The 19,638-nt window shown below is 48.2% G+C and overlaps 1 protein-coding gene and 1 pseudogene across 5 annotated transcripts in view; one reads left to right on the top strand and one right to left on the bottom strand.

Moving 5' to 3' along the window:
* The window catches only part of LOC147033154 (adhesion G protein-coupled receptor A2-like), a 112,546-nt gene that overhangs the window by 3,118 nt on the left and 89,790 nt on the right, over positions 1-19,638 (bottom strand). The window lies entirely within an intron of this gene.
* LOC147033155 (uncharacterized) lies at positions 1,399-3,575 on the top strand (annotated as a pseudogene).

Here is a 19,638-nt window from a genome sequence, read left to right as displayed (position 1 = left end):
GCTTTTATGTATGTGTCTTTATGTGTGTGTCTTTATGTGTGTGTGTCTTGTGTGTGTGTGTCTTTATGTATGTGTGTCTTTATGTGTGTGTGTCTTTATGTGTGTGTGTCTTGTGTGTGTGTGTGTCTTTATGTATGTGTGTCTTTATGTGTGTGTGTCTTTTTGTATGTGTGTCTTAATGTGTGTGTCTTTATGTATGCGTCTTTATGTGCATGTCTTTATGTATGTGTGTGCTTTTATGTATGTCTGTATGTGTGTGTCATTATGTGTGTGTGTCTTGATGTATGTGTGTCTTTATGTGTGTTTCTTTATGTGTGTTTCTTTGTGTATGTGTGTGCTTTTATGTATGTCTGTATGTGTGTGTCATTATGTGTGTGTGTGTGTCTTGATGTATGTGTGTCTTTATGTGTGTTTCTTTATGTGTGTTTCTTTGTGTATGTGTGTGCTTTTATGTATGTCTGTATGTGTGTGTCATTATGTGTGTGTGTCTTGATGTATGTGTGTCTTTATGTGTGTGTGTCTTTATGTGTGTGTCTTTATGTGTGTGTCTTTTTGTATGTGTGTCTTTATGTGTGTGTGACTTGATGTGTGAGTGTGTGTCTTTATGTGTGTGTGCTTTTATGTATGTGTGTCTTTATGTGTGTGTGTCTTTATGTGTGTGTCTTTATGTGTGTGTGTCTTTATGTGTGTGTGTCTTTATGTGTGTGTGTCTTTATGTGTGTGTGTGTGTCTTTATGTATGTGTGTCTTTATGTGTGTGTGTCTTTATGTGTGTGTGTCTTTTTGTATGTGTGTCTTAATGTGTGTGTCTTTATGTATGCGTCTTTATGTGCGTGTCTTTATGTATGTGTGTGCTTTTATGTATGTCTGTATGTGTGTGTCATTATGTGTGTGTGTGTCTTGATGTATGTGTGTCTTTATGTGTGTTTCTTTATGTGTGTTTCTTTATGTGTGTTTCTTTGTGTATGTGTGTGCTTTTATGTATGTCTGTATGTGTGTGTGTCATTATGTGTGTTTCTTTGTGTGTGTGTGTGTGTCTTTTTGTATGTGTGTCTTTATGAATGCGTCTTTATGTGTGTCTTTATGTGCGTGTGTCTTTATGTGTGTGTGTCTTTTTGTATGTGTTTATGTGTGTCTTTATGTGTGTGTTTTTATCTGTCTTTATGTATGTGTGTGTCTTTATGTGTGTGTGTGTCTTTGTGTGTGTCTTTATGTGTGTGTGTGTGTGTCTTTATGTGTGTGTGTGTCTTTATGTGTGTTTTTATCTGTGTCTTTATGTATGTGTGTCTTTATGTGTGTGTGTCTTTTTGTATGTGCATCTTTATGTGTGTGTTTTTATCTGTGTCTTTATGTATGTGTGTGTCTTTATGTGTGTGTGTGTGTCTTTATGTGTGTGTGTCTTTGTGTGTGTGTGTGTGTGTCTTTATGTGTGTGTCTTTATGTGTGTGTGTGTCTTTATGTATGTGTCTTTATGTGTGTGTGTCTTTATGTGCGTGTGTGTCTTTACGTGTGTGTTTCTTTATGTGTGTGTGTCTTTATGTGTGTGTATTTTTGTATGTGTGTCTGTGTGTGTCTTTTTGTGTGTGTGTGTGTGTGTGTGTGTGTGTGTGTGTTTATGTGTGCGTGTCTTTATGTGCATGTGTCTTTTTGAGTGTGTCTTTATGTGTGTGTCTTTATGTGTGTGTGTGTCTTTATGTGTGTGTGTCTTTATGTGTGTGTCTTTATGTGAGTGTCTTTATGTGAGTGTCTTTATGTGAGTGTGTGTCTTTACGTGTGTCTTTATGTGTGTGTGTCTTTGTGTGTGTCTTTATGTGTGTCTTTTTGTTAGTGTATCTTTTTGTATGTGTGTCTGTGTGTGTGTCTTTATGTGTGTGTGTCTTTTTGTATGCGTCTTTATGTGTGTGTGTGTGTGTGTGTCTTTCTGTATGTGTCTTTATGTGTGTGTGTGTGTCTTTTTGTATGTGTGTGTCTTTTTGTATGTGTGTGTGCTTTTATGCATGTGTGTGTCTTTATGTATGTGTCTTTATGTGTGTGTGTCTTTTTTGTGTGTGTGTCTTTGTGGGTGTGTGTCTTTGTGGGTGTGTGTCTTTGTGGGTGTGGGTTTCTATGTATGTGTGTTTCAATGTTTGTGTGCATTTCTATTTATGTGTGTCGAAAATATCGTCGTGTGAAGGGATTGTGGTAAAGTTATGGGGGGTTTTGGGGGGGGGGCTGGGTGGGGGTCTTGAGATCTGGGAAGTAATGCACAAAATAAGGAGAAAATGTTACTTGTGGAATTTCCCACTAATTTTTGTTGAGGCAACATTGGCATGCTGATGTGTCCCCAACGCCTCAAAATATAATGTCACATATAATACTTTTCCCAACCAATGAGGAACCCCTATCAATAAGCCGCATTTACCACGTGAATATGGAACTTGAAGGACTTGATGAGGGTCATCCCACCTTACATAAGACACAATACCATGCGATAAACGATTCAAGGCACATTGCTCGACAGAATATCCACCCTCTTCACTGCACTTCATCTAACAGTCAACTGACCTTTTGGTCCCAGCACATAAGCCTTCCTTCTGATGTGTCCTTAACACAGTGGATGTGATAGTGTTAACCTCAAAACATCGTTGCCCAAGCTCGTTTTTCGTTCTGGGGAGTCGGTGAAAATTGCTTGGATTTGAATTCGGTGAATATGGCGGGTGAGGCAGGATTCTAACTGGGTACGGATGTTGTGTTTTGTACGTATGTGGTGCAGTTTGTCACAAAGGAGGATTGCAGAAATGGACGCAATTTTGCAAATTGCAGGTTGCAGACGATCACTGGTAAGACCACATGATAGTTGTCTAGTTTTGCAAGATTTAAATGTGGTGAATTTCAGACCAGACTCAGCGGCGTAAGGGTTAAAGCATTCACTCAGAGTCTGGGAGGTTCAATTTCGCCTTGGCAGAGTCATACTAAAATAAAAATAATTAAAAAAACAAGATACGTGCTGCTTTCTCACTTCACATTCAGCATTTAGAGGATAGAGCAGAGATGAACTTTTCAGGTTGCATCCCAGGGAAATTTCTCCTTAATCTTCTGCTGAATCCGGAGAGAAAAGCGACATCAAAAGATGGCATCCCTCATATGCAGTGCTCTGGGAAGTGATGTCACTTCCCTCAAGTTCAGTGTCAGTGTTTGTCTCAAGTCAAGACCATGTTGTCTCATGGATTTGTTTGTCTGCATGTGTGGGTGTGATTTGTGTTCTGGATCCTCCATGAGCCTTAGAGGCTGTGGAAATAAATAAGTAAATTAGTTAAGCTCCTTGATTTTTCCCTTCCTGGCATTTGGCCTTTTATAGATATGGAGCAGTTGGCCTTTTCCATTCTCCTGAATGACACTTCCATTCTGGCTTGTACTCGTAGTTGTGGCACCAAGTTTTGTCTCCAGCAACGATACATTCAAAGAAGTTGTCGGCTTCCCGACAAAAATTCCGAAGATGCTGTTGTCACACAGAAAGCCGGTTCAGTTTCTGCTTCTATGCGAGGACACGAGGCACTCATTTTGCCATCACCTTTATTTTCTCGAGATTGTCAGTGACAATGCAATGCACCATTTGCTTCGGTACTCAGGACTCTATCGCAAGTTTTAGAAATGTGATACAGCACTCGAGAAGCAAGAGTCGGTTCATAACAGCATCATTGTCCTTGTATTATCTGTTGGAAGGCCTCCCTGCACATGGTCCATTGTGCAAATCCATATTTTTCCTCCCAGAAAATACAATACACATCACTGGAATGTTCTCATGTGCCCGACATCAAGGTGGTCCACGAGTTATTGCCATGTTTGGCTCAGCATGTTTGCGTCAACCAATGCGCATGCAGCTGTGATCCAAGAACGAAGATCTTGCAGGTTTGTCACCTTGGTGTTGCAGCCAACATCTTTGACAAACCCCCACAGAAATAAATTAAGGGGAGTTATGTCTGGTGATCTTGGGGAAGGGGCAGGGGCAAACAGTTGGTCCATCTCAGCCAATACAGTGACCTGGAAAATTTTCATTCAGGATGGCACGAATGACTAAGCCCCAATGAGGGGGAGTGCTGTCCTGTTGAAAAATTATATGAGGTTGCATGTCTTCAATCTGTGGGAATGAGACTCCTTCCAACATGTTCTTGTAAATTGTTGAGGTCACTGTATCCTCTGCAAACATTAACGGACCTACCAAGCGGTCATGGAGGCCACACCACACAATGACCTATGGGCTGTCACGTATATGTTTAATGACCACGTGCGGGGTTTTAGAGCCCCAGATCCTCAAATCGTGCCATGAGACATTCACTGATGCATGAAAGCAAGCTTCATCTGTGAACATGACCTCAAGTATATTGAAACAAACACTGAAACAAACATCAAGGGACCCCAAGTGTATGACGAGGGTTTTGTCACCATTCATTCCCAAAGAAACAAGTGCCCAACGTCAATGGTCACGATGTAATGGTGAGCGTTTCAAAAAAGCTGGTGCCGTCGAGCAAAGTAAATGGCTCTCATTTAGACACAGCCAACTCGTTCGCTGCTGTGGAAATGGAAAACAGATTTGCTGTTCTAGCTCCGGTGGATAACGACAACTTTCCTGTTCATGAGCAAGTTGAACACGAGCATGAACAAGGGGGTGGTGTTGTGCCCCAAGAAGCAGTTGTGACCACCTCAGTGGTTGCTGATGTCATGGACATTGAAAATGAGCCTATGTTGGTGTCTCTCCCTGCTAAAGGTGAAGTGACTGAGACATCTGCGCTACAGACAACCCTGGAAGTTACAGAAGCGGAGCGTGTATGTTCTACTTTGGAAATAGCTTTTCCCCTACCAGCAGAAATGGAAATGCCTGCTCCCCCTGTGAAGCATGGTATTAATATAGATCACCAATCGGACTATGGTTCTGACGGGACCTTGTCGCCTGCTTCTGGTGATAGTACCGAAGTCTGGAACGATCCAGGCTCATCTCAGGAACCGGAGGGTGATCCGACTGTGCCTCGCCCCTCCGCAGGAGATCCGAAAGTTTCTGCAGCACACCTTCCATAAGAGACATGTTAGAATTCAAGATTCCTTTCCTGACCTGCACAGTTTTATCACCTCTGCAAAGCGACTGCTCCTTCAGTCTGAGCAGATCGGTATGACTGAACCACTAATGTTTCATCTCAAAAAAAGGGTTTTCAAAGCAGGGAAGCAGCTGCAGCCATAGCCCAGCCAATTGACCGATACCTTTTCTAGAATTCCACGCCATGGCTTTTTCGATAGCCACTTTAAACATAAATGGAGGACGCTCGTATTTACGTAAAGTTAAAGTTTAGGAGGTTGTAATGGAGAACCACATTGATCTTTTACTCTTACAAGAAACCAGATGTAGTTCCTCCTGTACGAGTGAATGGGAAGGAATGATGAAAGTAAGGTGGTTCTTCAGCAGCCTAGTGTCCCACAGCTAGGGATCCCATCTATTTACATCCCTCTCTTTGTAATCTCATTGTTGATTTTAGTGAAATAATGAAAGGGTATTTAATCTCACTCAATTTTACTCTTAATGGTTTTAGACACACAATACTGAAGGTCTATGCACCCAGTGATAGCACAGATAGAACTCGTTTTTTCACACAGTTAGAAACATCTCTCACACACTCATTTTAATGGATTTGTTTGTTTAGGAGGGGATTTTAATTGTATGACGGATTCTACCATTGATTGCAATGGGAACAAGCCTCATTCAGCAAGCATTACGCCTCTGACTAGGGCTTTGACAACCTTCTCCCTTATTGATATTTGAAGAACTTGTAATCCATCTCCATGACTTATTGATATTTGGAGAACCTTTAATCCATCCACATGACATAAACAAATCCATCTAAACAAACAAATCCATTAAAATCAAAGTGTGTGAGAGATGTTTCTAACTGTGTGAAAAAACGAGTTATATCCGTGCTGTCACTGGTGTCGTTGTTTTGATGGCTGTCTGTCCCTCGCAAGGTTAGACCGTTTTTATATTAATGATGATTAAAAAAATATATTGTGACCCATACTGGTATTGTTCCGAGCGGTTTCTCAGACCATCATATGGTCACACTCCATATTCACCCACCAGTTCGTAACCGAGGTGCTGCCTACTGGACCTTTAATGTAAGCCTCCGAGAGGATCAATTGTTTCTTGATACCTTTCATGTCTTTTGGAGAACTTTACTCCAATGTAAACCCTCCTTTCCCCCTCTTGTGCAATGGTGGGACAATGCCAAAGCACAGACAAGATCCTTCTGCCAGCAATACGGAGCTTACCATACTCGACATGACTCTGCTCTTCAATCGCTGGTTGCCAGAGAAATACTATCTTTGCAATCCAACCTCCCAGCTTCTAATACCGAAAGGACCAACTTTTTGCTGGCAAAGAAAAAAGCCCTTCTTGCTGGGCTCTGTGCGAAGCAAGCCAGAGGAGTTCTGATCCGTCTCCGAATGGAGAATCGGTGTCACTTGGATACCTAACTCCAAGTTCTTCATCGGATTGGAAGTTCGAAAAAAACAAGTCAGCAGATAGCCTCACTAAAGACGAAAGAAGGAAGAATAACAATGCCGAAAAGACATCAGAGTTTCACTCAAGAATTACTTCTCTGAACTCTCCCAAGCCAAGAACATTGATAACGACAATGTGGAATCCCTGACTTCTTCCCAACTTCCTTGTCAGAATCTACACATCTACAACTTGATAAGGAAGTAACTTTGGAGGAACTCCAGGCTGCCCTAGATACTCTACCAACAGGTAAATCCTAAATCCTCCAGTCTGGATGGAATGCCTGTAGAACTTTACAAAACCTTTTGGGACCTCCTGGGACCAGAGCTACTTGAAGTTCTGATTGACTGTCGATTGGGCTCGTTGCCCAATCGATTTCCCTTGTCTCCATTGCGATTAAGCTGCCGTCGGGCTGTACTTGCCCTTGTCCCCCAAAAAGGTGACCTTCAGCAACCGTGAAACTGGTGTCCTATCTCATTGCTTTGCACAGGCGATAAGATAGTCTCAAAGGTTCTTACCAACCAGCTCAGACCCGTGGTTGGGGAAATCATACACCCTGATCAATCTTACTGTGGTTCTAAAAAGAACAAAACATGACAGTATTTTTTTATTGTGCGTGATATGATTCATATCTGTACTCTTGAGGCCAAAAAAATGTTGGTTTAGTTTTTTTAGACCAGGAAAAAGCCTTTGATACTGTTGATCTCTATCTTTTTTGATACTGTCGATCCCCTCTATCTTTTTTTGATACTGTCGATCCCCTCTATCTTTTTTCTGTCTTACAGAGATTTGGTTTTGGGGGAATTTTTATCTATGGCATTCAGCTCCTGTATAATAATATTTTTAGTTTACTCAAAGTTAACAATATTTTATGTCAGCCTTTTCCAGCTAGTCGAGGCATTCATTCATCAAGGCTGCCCTTTATCCGGTCTCCTCTATTCCCTGGCAATCGAGCCTTTGCTCATTTGGTTGTGGGTACATCTTCATGGTTTTCTTCCCCAACCAATGGCAAACCCAGTTAAGGTGATTGCCTATGTGGACGATCTTTGCACGATTATCCACTCAGATGAGTATAGTAGAGCTTAATTCAGTAGAGCAAGCTCAACAAAAGTGAACTGGAAAAAGAGCAAAGATCTTGATCTCGGTCCACAAAATGGCGCCACTCCTCCAACCCTTCCCAAGCAACATGAATGGGCACGGGATGGAATTTTTTTTAACTCTGCGTCTTTCTCGGCACTCAAAATTTCGTTTTGAAAAACTCGGAATTTTAAAGAAATAAAACTGAGAGATGGTTCCTAAAATGGGAGGGACTACTTATTCCAATCTCATATGAGGGACGAACCCTTGTTATTAATAACGTCACGGCTTCAATGCCCTGGCATATTTATACGGCACTATATCCCCCAGATTTTATTCTTAAGAAGCTACAATCCATTTTTATTGACTTATTTTGGGGGGGGGGAGGGGAGGAAAGCACTGGCTTCGGCCCAGTATGCTAAGCCTGCCTATTGCCGAAGAAGGACAGGGGCTGGTCGCCATTACCAGCAAAGTGATGGCTTTTCGCCTCCTTTCGTTGTGCAAGCCGCTATACACGAATGTTTCTTGGAAAGCCTCCACTCACTGCCTGCTTCCGCAGGCAGGGAAACTCGGCTATGTTCAATAATTCTCTTTCTCATTGACACCAAGAAAGTTGATATCACATCAGTGCACCTGTTCTATAGAAGCATGCTGGAGGCATGGCAGGCAGTCACCGTCTGCCGTGATGACGGTAGCTACTATCTTGAAATGTTTTTTTAAATGAGCAAATTTTTTAAAACCCTATTTTTAAAGGGGTTTGTGGTGATCGCAATTTTAAGCAAACTTTTATTGATGCTGGATACACCAAGGTTAAACACTTTAGAACTCCTTTTCCTTATCAGTGGAAGCCAGCTGCCGAGGTCGCTGTGGCCACTGGAATTAGGTCCATTCGAGTCATAGGGAGAATTTTCTCCATAATTGTACGCTTTTTCAAGCAGTCCGGGTTAAAATGGACTCCACACCTTCGCTCCAACAACCCTTTCCAGTGCTTTTAGTTCACTTTCAAGGTTTTATCTTTCTTAACTCAATGGAAAAATGCACTGTTTATTTTTGTGGGTTAAAACCTTTGTTCCTGATAGACCTGCAGGACCACAAGCACACTGGAAAAGGATGCTTCAAGGTACTCCTTCCACTATGATCCAATGGCTTGTTATGTATAAGACTCCCATTGCCAAGCACTCTGCAGACTTGCAGTGGCGGCTGGCACACGACAGTTTACCCTCGAATGTTTTGTCTCTTCATATATGCTCGAGTAACACGGAATTGTGTCCTTTCTGTGGTGCAACTGAAAATATTTTTCACATTTTTATTGAGTGCCCAAGGCTGGCCCCCCTTTTTATGATTTTTATCACATGTACTCCAAGGGCTAGGCCTTGTTTTTACACATTGTGTTTTTATCTTCGGTTTTAGTATCTCTTACCGATGCAAAGGTGAGTGTCTTTTAGCCAATTATTTGTCTTCCGAGGCTAAACTCGCGATATACCTGTCAAGGAAGCATAAAATGCAAAATGCTGACAATTCTGTTGACGTTGTTCATCTTGTTAAAGCCTTCGTCGCATCAAGTCACGTTTGCACTTTGAATTTCAACTCAGCGATTTTATGTTGTTTTTACAGAAGTGGAGTGTGAAGGAATCTTAATGTAAACTTGTTGGAGTCCTTGCAGTTAATTTATGATTTTACCTCGTTTTTACGTGCCACCTCTTTCCTCATTTTAACTTTGTGCAATCTTTGCCTTTGGTTTTTGATTTCCTTGTGCACAATGTTTCCTGGAAATAAAGAGGAACAAAATGTCTCTCTGTGGCAATCTATCTTTCTTTGTTCCTTCTGCACAGCCACATCTTTTAAGTTACAAACTCCAAACTCGGGGTAAAAATACAACTTTGTGGGGTGGGGGGGGGGGAGGGGCGCAACATAGGTTATGTGGCTGTAGCCTCATGCGGAGGTGTGAGTGGAAGACGGGGGTGCAAATTCTCCATGTAAATGTGTACCATCTAACATCACTTGGTGGTGGTGGCAGAGGGTATTACAATGTCCTCTTTTACATGGGCAACGCTGAGGTGAAAACACTCTTCGCATGGGGAAGTTTGACCTCCTTCCTTTCTCCCCCCGCGCCCCCCCCCTTTCCAAAAAAGAAACATACAGAGGGGCCTGTCAAAGCATGTGAGACATTTCTTGTGGGAATGGACATCAGGACGAACGGGGGGGGGGGGGGGGAGGACGTTAATAAGGAGATTTGTAGGAGGGTGTGGTGTGAGGGGTTAATGCACTCTATGCATGGGTAAATTTGTCTTCTTTCCTTCTCCTTCTCACCCACAATTTTTGGCAAATACGACGACTAATTGGTCTATCAGCAAAGTGAAGGGTAAGCTCTGCTGGTGTCTTATAGGAGGGACCCTCCCCACAAGCCCGGTCATGTGGTGTCTTGAGCAGTGGCCAACCTCCCATGGACCGATCCATAATATGGCCGGGCTCATGGGGACCGGTCCCTACTGTAATACATGTGGTACTACCACAATGTTTCAGAAGGGGTGCCCCGTCGACATGGGTCCTACTCCCCTCCCCCAGAATATCTCCACAGTGCTTGTGATTCACTGCCTATGGCATGGTCCTTTCAGGGGAGTCTGTGGGGGACGATAACAAGCATTCTGTCAGCAACCTCAGACTCCTGACCTGGGTGGGCCTAGCCTATGTAGTTAACTGCTGGGTCGTTGCATGCTAGATGCTGCTGGCCCGGCAATCTCAGTGAGCACAGTGCCCCGCACTCTTCCGGGCAGATGATTTTGCCAGCCATGCCAGTTGTGCAGAACCGATGGACTGAATCTGGGCACTGGTTCAGCGTTCATCGCAGGGAACTACAGGTGAATCGATACTTGAATGGTTCATGGACCTAAACTGCTATGGACGTCCACTCCAGTGGTCTGGAGCTTCAGTAGATCACCGCTGTGCCGTGGTGGTCAACACCTGATACGTGGTTGAGTTTTTCTTGGGGGGGGGGGCGTTAGGGAGAGGGGAGGACAATGGACCAGGACCGTTAAAACACTGGCAAGGAAGACGTCGAGCTGGCATCGACCCCTCCCCATGGATCCACATTGTGTTTTTTTTTAAAAAAACAATGCCCTGACGACATTCACGGCATTTTTCAGGAACGTATCCCCTGCAAATAGAAGGGTCCGACAGTGTGTATATTATATATATATATATATATATATATATATATATATATATATATATATATATATATATATATATATATATATATATATATACACATACACACTTCCATATATATTGTTGCGGTCTTCGCGCCCGCCGGCGTGCGACGGCCACGTAACTCGAATCGCGGCACGTCGCCCACCGGACGGACAATCCAGTCGTGACCCTCTCGGACTAACGCCGGGAACCAGTCACGGGTGGACCTTTCGGTCTCACCGCGATCGAGCCAATCAGCCCCCGCGTGGGATAGGGTTGCTCGCCAAATTCGAACTACCTAAGTACCCACGCGGAGGGTAGACCGGGCGATCGCACCTCGCCGCAGGTCGACTTCGGACACGGGCCACTTAAGCGACCCGTTCCGTACTATCAGAATAACCGAGCGGTGTTATCGTCGACCTCGACGGTTCGATTAATTATCGGGCGTATTCAGCCCACTACCAACCCTTTACGTGAAGCAAGGTGGGGGTTCAATGGGGAAAAAGACGAAGCGAAGCGGGAAACAGTTCAACAATAAAGCACATTTATTCTCGGCACACGGGAAGCACACAAATACAATTCCACCAAATGCACACAAAAAAAAGAAAACACAATTCCATTTACACAAAAAGCAAACATAAAAGTGAAAACACAGTGCAGAGCTAATACCGACTACCGAGCACACGGCAACACTTATACAATTCTACTTCACAGACGGCGCCGACAACACATACCCAAAACCAAGGAAAGAAAATCCCCAAGAATGAGGTAGGCCTGGGGCCGAGACCGGGTTGGGCCTACCCGTCTGGTGATGAGACGCGGAGCGGCGATGGCCCCGCAACCCGCGGGCCTCGTGGACAGTGCCTGGCAGGGGGGTGGGAACGGGGCCCCCTTGGTCGCACTATCTCAGCGCGGGGGGAAACAGGAGGGGGTTGCTGATGCTCGGGGTATAGAGGATCTTTATTATGTGCGCGACGAGCGTCTCCACCTCGGCCAGGTCGCGCTGCCGGCCTCCCAGGGGTGCAGCTCCCTGCACGACGCGAGCACCCCCTCGTCCGCCCTCGCCGCCTCTCCACAGCTCGTCCCCTCCGTTCCGACTTCAACGCACACGACGAGCAGCTCCACCGCCCGCGAAGTCTTGACTCTCTGTTCCGACTCCTTCGCCTCGTTCCGACCTTTACTACTTGTTTGTGACTCCGACTCCCGTTCTGCTGACTCTCTCGTTCCCGTTCTGCTGACTCCCTCGTTCCGACTTTTACGACTCCTTTGACTGACGAACACCGTCCTTTTTATCCCCCCGTAACTTCGCCTTTGACCCCCTCCCTTTGACATTTCACCCCGCTCCCCATTGGCCCGAGAAAAAGTGGGCGTGAAGGCTTTTTGATCCACAAATTTGCATATATCGATCGCCCTGGGGGCGGGGCCAATTCGCCCCTCGCTCACCGATTGGACGGCAAAAAGTGGGCATGTGTCGTTTTGGATCCGTTTTTGAAGCAGAAAATCCGTGATTTTGTACACGCTGTTCGACGCGCGTTCTGCATGAGTCCAACACCGGTACCCACAGCGGGGCAAGAACGGTGGCGATGCTACGGTGGCGAGGTGTGCGTGAAGGTCGTGGCGGTTGTGGTGAAGCGGTGGTTGTGGTCGGTGGTTGATGTTGTGGTTGTGATGATGGCGATTGGTCCAAAATAAAGATAGTAAAAGAAAAACGGCTATCCTAAAGAGTCGCAGCACGTATAAATGACATGTATTCCCACTAGACAACGGGTTTGGGCCTAACTACACATGCACTTACCGAGATACCTCACCTAAGGGACCTGAATGGTGGTTTGCGAATCTGGTAACCACAACACTACCCCCTTCCCTTTTTACAGACTCGTCCCGAGTCGTCAAATTTTCGTGTGCCATCATGTGTAGTTTTCCCCTAGTACACTTTACCTACGGATCCCTGAGTGCGACATTCATGGTATTCGTGTCCCCAAAATAAATAACCTGAGGGCTGCGTAACTACCTAAACAAACTCACTCACACGGACGACTTAAATAAAATTGCCGGCGCTAAGACATACATGCCGGGGGCGCACTCATATGTACAGTACATCTTAACCTTAACTTACAAATTTTACACTAAACCATGGCCCAGGATCATCGAACTCTGCAAAAAGAAAGCAGTTCGCAGGGAGCCAGGCTGCCCACATGCAGTCTCTGACTCAAACAATGCAGGTGACGGAACGTGGCTGGCTGCTCACACGCAGTCCAAGGCCTTCCCTTTTGAACTGAACGCAGTGAACCACAACGGTGCATGGGCTGCACAAACGTAGTCTCCGTGCCAGCTCAAGCGGCACACGCAATGAGCACAACGAATGGATGCATGAATGGATGGGCGCAAACACGGTGCACGGGCCGCCACTGCAGGCCCGTGTTGTAGCTGCCAACAGGGCAGTTCTCGCAGCTTGCAAACTGTTGCCTTGATCCTGGCGCACATGGAAATGAACAGGGGGGCAAAGCAAAAATTGAACGGGGCTGGTTAACAGGGGCAGTGGGCATGGCATGGCAAAGGCAGCAGGCAAACACAGCCCGCAGAAGAAGGCCGCTGCAGGCAAACACAGCCGGCAGATGAACTGGCCGGCACAGGCCTTGAAGTAACACAGCCAGCAGATGAACTGGCCGGCACAGGCCTTGAAGCAAACACGGCCAGCCGATGGCACAGGCCTTGCAGCAAAACAACAGCTGCCGATGAAGTTGGCCGGCCTCCGCCTTGAAGCAAAACACGGCCAGCCGATGAAGTTGGCCAGCTCTTGCCGTTCAGTGGAGGTTGATGGAGGGAGTGCGGTGGTGCTGGCCACTTGGAGGGCGGGCTCGGACCTACCTACCTGTCTCCCTCCCAACCTATCGCCTTTGCCTGTCACTGTACATACCCACTCCCTTAATTTGTCAAACCCCAATTTAGCCCCAACTTATTTTTTTTCTGTTGTTTTTATTTTTTTACTTCCCCCCTATAAATCGTCCCCTAACCCCCTTTATCGTCCTTGTTCGGCTAACCTATCCTGTCACCTAGCCTACTCCCAACCCCTACGTTCCCTTCCCAGAGGGGAACAAGGGAGAGCTAACGTCCTGTGTCGAGGCCCAACGAAGCCTCAGAATGGCCTCCCCAGAGTTCGGCGATCTTAACACCAAGTGGGTCCAGCGGCCCACAACGACAGCGAGGGGATGGATGGTGCGGAGGGGTACATCTCCTAATCTACCCTAACCATTTAACTGTTAAACTACCCCGGGGCTTTCAACAAGCGCCTCTCGCTTAAAGTATTGGTTCTAACAACCCAGATTCCCGTCGCCTGTGTTGGTGTCCTCACAATTTTGGGCCTCGCCCCCCAATTTTCTCTCCGTGCCCTCACACGGTCTCCTGGCTGGGACACGTGGCTCCCTTTGGCAGGCACGACCCTCTGCCGAATCTCCCGCTATGGCACCCCGGGCACTACACTGCCTCCGAGCCTACCAGCTCCCTAACACCGGGGAGTGCCCCCCATGGCACCTCCCCTGAAACGCACACGTGGCAGGCCGGCCTCCCGGGCCCCTTTCCGAGGGTCACCCGTGCCCACAACACTGCCCACGCGGCTAATGGCGCCCCGGGCCCCCGCACCAAGCAGGCGCACCCGTGCCCACTACTCTATCCCGGCCCCCCATGGGCCCTTGGCCTACCGCGGCCGACTAGCCTGGTGCCCGGGGTACCCACTCAGCGATACTCACCTTTCGCAGCCACGCTCCCAAGCCCGTCAACAGGGCTCCTGCACCCCTCCAAATGGGTCTCGAGCCTACTTTCCCACCAACAACAAAACGACCTCCATTTTTCAATTTGACTAACCCAGCTAACTCAATCTACACTGACCCCGGGGTCCCTTGGGCGGGAGTCACTCCTCCCCCCAATCACTCATCGCACCATGCATTCCCCATTCGCTCCATACACACAGACCCGCTGGCCTCACTCACTCACCAAGCACATGCCTCACAACTCACCAACTCTTCAACACACACACTGAACTCTGCCATCCTTCTAACTACATCCCCTAACTAACTCGTGCTCCCACGTCGTCCCTTAAACTACAGCACGTTCCTTTTAACACTACGTAGCTAAGCTACGTCCCCACTACACACTCACAAGTCTGTCCATGTCTCCAAATAAATCATTAATAAATTTCCCAACCTAAATCTCGCTACAATCCCTCTAACTAATCCATTCCACGGACTCCATGAGGACTTACCCCTGCCCCATGAAGTCGGTCTAACTAAGCTAACCCTTCCCCCTAACTAGTTTTCATCCTGTGCCCAGGGTAAGGGGGTCTTTCACCCCTTGCCCAGGAATCCTGTACACCCGAAAGTGAGGCTTGCTTTTTCTTTTTTTTTCATGCGCAGCACCTGCGCGGCAACTCAGAGCTCGCGCACTTTGCACCTGCCCGTGACGTCATGCAGCTGCACGTGTTCCTCGTCCCTCCTTGGACGGGACCATCCGGCAGAGATACCCCTCCTGCCGGATTCCAACCCCACGTGCAGCCATGACGTCACCGTGCGCATAAAAAAAAAAAAACACAAGCCACACGTCTCGAGGGGTTCCCCACGCGAACACATGTGCTTTGCCCGTTGGAGCTTAACACACACGATCGCGTGGAGAACCCGTCCGGTCCAAATCCATTTACCTGCCTAACTTTGTCCGTCCGCGGGATCGGCAAATCCACCGCGTGCGTTTCCGGACCGGGACTTCACTCTCGCAAGCGAGCACGTGGTGGTCTCGTGCGTTGCACAGCACGAACCGCGTGCTCACTGCTGGGTGAACCCGGCACGGTGCGCGAAACAGCTACAGCCGCTACCCGGCTTTCTTTCCTCTGTCGCCGTCTCCGTCTCCATTCCACACACGCATACCTGCGTGTTACGACGCACACAGTCCACTCAATCACATTCACACCGGGAGACGCGGCTGCGTGCTCCCGCATGCCAACCGACATCTCCCTCTCATACCGCTCTCTCACACACACGGTCTCCCTGGCACACAGCGACCTTGCACACGGCCGTTCACTCACGCGTGCCTCACTACTCACACAAACCATACTACTCACACGTGGTGCTCTATTCACTCGCGCGGGGGCACTCACCCGCGGTGCCTCATCCACACACGGTGCCTCACTCACACACCGTGCCTCATCCACACACGGCGTGCTGGGAAGCACGTACTCCGGCACCATCGCCACCACACCACTCACACGTGGTGCCTCACTCATACTGGCCGTTTCACTCACACACACGGCCTCACTCACACACGGTGCCTCACCCACGCACGGCGTGCTGGGAAGCACGTACTCCGGCACCATCGCCACCACACCACTCACACGTGGTGCCTCACTCATACTGGCCGTTTCACTCACACACACGGCCTCACTCACACACGGTGCCCCATCCACACCCGGCGTGCTGGGAAGCACGCACTCTGGCACCATCGCCACCACACCACTCACACACGGGGTCGCTTCCACACACGGGGACGCACTCACACCTTGCACCACACACACAGGGACAACCACACTGGGGATTCGTGTCCCCACAAGGGTCTCCGGGGCCTCTACACCCCCCAAGCTCTCCGTGCACCCGTCCACAGCACTCGTCCCCTCAACCTCGCAAAACACGACCGAACTCACCTGGTCGTGACTCGCCTCAAGGGGGCATACTCCCTCCCCTTGTTCCTGGAGGAGGTCATCCAGCTGCTCGCACCGGGTCCCTACACGCTCCGCGAGCTCACCCCCATTATCCTCCACTACCTCCGTGTGTGTGTGTGCGTCACTTACCCCGTCTTCATCGTGTAGTCTTCCCTCTATCGTTCCCATCTCCCGTGTCTCTGCCAACTCTTCACCCTTTACCTCCCTTGTCTCAACTATTATTTCTGTTGTCGTCACCTCGTGTCTCGTCTCACACGTTTTGGTCTCCCCATTTAATTTTTCCCTTTCGGTCATCGTCACGACCCTCGCCCAACACGTTCCACGAATTATTTTTTTCACCCGCCTCCACCGCGGGCCTGTCAGCCGTTGCACCCCCACCCAGCTCGTTTGATCCCACACGTGGAGTCGCCATTTTTATCTCCCCGGTCACGGCCTTCATGCCCGCCTGCAGGCTTCGGCCCATGTTCTGCGTCTCACCCCGCAGCTTTTTCATTTCTTCCTTCATGTTTGCTTCCATTCCGTTTATTTGCTGTGTATTCGCATCCATCTTTTCGTTCATGCCTTTCATTTCGTTTTTTATTTCATTTGTCATTGCCGCCAGCATGGCGCATAGCTGGGCCACGTCGGGTGCACTCAGCTGAGCCGTTTCAGCAAGGGTTTTGGTGGAGAGGGGGGGGGAGGTGTCATACACTGCGGCCGCTGCCGCACCCATTTCGGGCTCTGGGTTTAGTTGGGCGAGTCCGTGTTCCTGCACAATCAACATTTCCTGCTCGGGGGTTCCATCCTGGACCATGGACTCTACATTATTACACATATACATTTCTAATACCCCCGGCTCCCGCTCGCCTTGAGACGCCATCTTGCTTCTCGTGAAGGGTTAATTTGCTCGCTCGTAATTTGGAGGGAATCGGGGGTCGCTTCTCTCACCCCTGGACCGATTCCCGTAAATTTAGCCGGAGACAGGAGAGCCCGTTTTCCCGTTCTCCGATACCAGTGCCGCGAGGAGGGCGATGAATTTGTATCCCACTCCTGACACCAGTGTTGCGGTCTTCGTGCCCGCCGGCGTGCGACGGCCACGTAACTCGAATCGCGGCACGTCGCCCACCGGACGGACAATCCAGTCGTGACCCTCTCGGACTAACGCCGGGAACCAGTCACGGGTGGACCTTTCGGTCTCACCGCGATCGAGCCAATCAGCCCCCGCGTGGGATAGGGTTGCTCGCCAAATTCGAACTACCTAAGTACCCACGCGGAGGGTAGACCGGGCGATCGCACCTCGCCGCAGGTCGACTTCGGACACGGGCCACTTAAGCGACCCGTTCCGTACTATCAGAATAACCGAGCGGTGTTATCGTCGACCTCGACGGTTCGATTAATTATCGGGCGTATTCAGCCCACTACCAACCCTTTACGTGAAGCAAGGTGGGGGTTCAATGGGGAAAAAGACGAAGCGAAGCGGGAAACAGTTCAACAATAAAGCACATTTATTCTCGGCACACGGGAAGCACACAAATACAATTCCACCAAATGCACACAAAAAAAAGAAAACACAATTCCATTTACACAAAAAGCAAACATAAAAGTGAAAACACAGTGCAGAGCTAATACCGACTACCGAGCACACGGCAACACTTATACAATTCTACTTCACAGACGGCGCCGACAACACATACCCAAAACCAAGGAAAGAAAATCCCCAAGAATGAGGTAGGCCTGGGGCCGAGACCGGGTTGGGCCTACCCGTCTGGTGATGAGACGCGGAGCGGCGATGGCCCCGCAACCCGCGGGCCTCGTGGACAGTGCCTGGCAGGGGGGTGGGAACGGGGCCCCCTTGGTCGCACTATCTCAGCGCGGGGGAAACAGGAGGGGGTTGCTGATGCTCGGGGTATAGAGGATCTTTATTATGTGCGCGACGAGCGTCTCCACCTCGGCCAGGTCGCGCTGCCGGCCTCCCAGGGGTGCAGCTCCCTGCACGACGCGAGCACCCCCTCGTCCGCCCTCGCCGCCTCTCCACAGCTCGTCCCCTCCGTTCCGACTTCAACGCACACGACGAGCAGCTCCACCGCCCGCGAAGTCTTGACTCTCTGTTCCGACTCCTTCGCCTCGTTCCGACCTTTACTACTTGTTTGTGACTCCGACTCCCGTTCTGCTGACTCTCTCGTTCCCGTTCTGCTGACTCCCTCGTTCCGACTTTTACGACTCCTTTGACTGACGAACACCGTCCTTTTTATCCCCCCGTAACTTCGCCTTTGACCCCCTCCCTTTGACCTTTCACCCCGCTCCCCATTGGCCCGAGAAAAAGTGGGCGTGAAGGCTTTTTGATCCACAAATTTGCATATATCGATCGCCCTGGGGGCGGGGCCAATTCGCCCCTCGCTCACCGATTGGACGGCAAAAAGTGGGCGTGTGTCGTTTTGGATCCGTTTTTGAAGCAGAAAATCCGTGATTTTGTACACGCTGTTCGACGCGCGTTCTGCATGAGTCCAACACCGGTACCCACAGCGGGGCAAGAACGGTGGCGATGCTACGGTGGCGAGGTGTGCGTGAAGGTCGTGGCGGTTGTGGTGAAGCGGTGGTTGTGGTCGGTGGTTGATGTTGTGGTTGTGATGATGGCGATTGGTCCAAAATAAAGATAGTAAAAGAAAAACGGCTATCCTAAAGAGTCGCAGCACGTATAAATGACATGTATTCCCACTAGACAACGGGTTTGGGCCTAACTACACATGCACTTACCGAGATACCTCACCTAAGGGACCTGAATGGTGGTTTGCGAATCTGGTAACCACAACAATATATATATGGAGTGTACCATATCCCTGTGTCGTAAGAGACGACCAGGGTTGCGTCAGGAAGGGCATCCAGCGTAAAACATGTGCCAAATCACTATGCGGATCATACGGATGATCCGCTGTGGCGACCCCTAATGGGAGCAGCAGAAAGAAGAAGAAGAAGATATTATATATATATATATATATATATATATATATATATATATATATATATATATATATATATATATATATATATATATATATATATATATATATATATATATATATATATATATATATATATATATATATATATATATATATATATATATATATATATATATGCCTGGTGTTGGCTTAATGGTTAGGGTAGTGGGCTTG

The sequence above is a fragment of the Eptatretus burgeri genome, chromosome 2 (assembly GCF_056783735.1).
Source record: "Eptatretus burgeri isolate ZD-2024b chromosome 2, Ebu_testis_v1, whole genome shotgun sequence".
In the NCBI taxonomy this organism is placed as follows: domain Eukaryota; kingdom Metazoa; phylum Chordata; class Myxini; order Myxiniformes; family Myxinidae; genus Eptatretus; species Eptatretus burgeri.
Note: the sequence above shows the minus strand (reverse complement) of the source record. Positions and strands in the feature narration are given on the sequence as shown.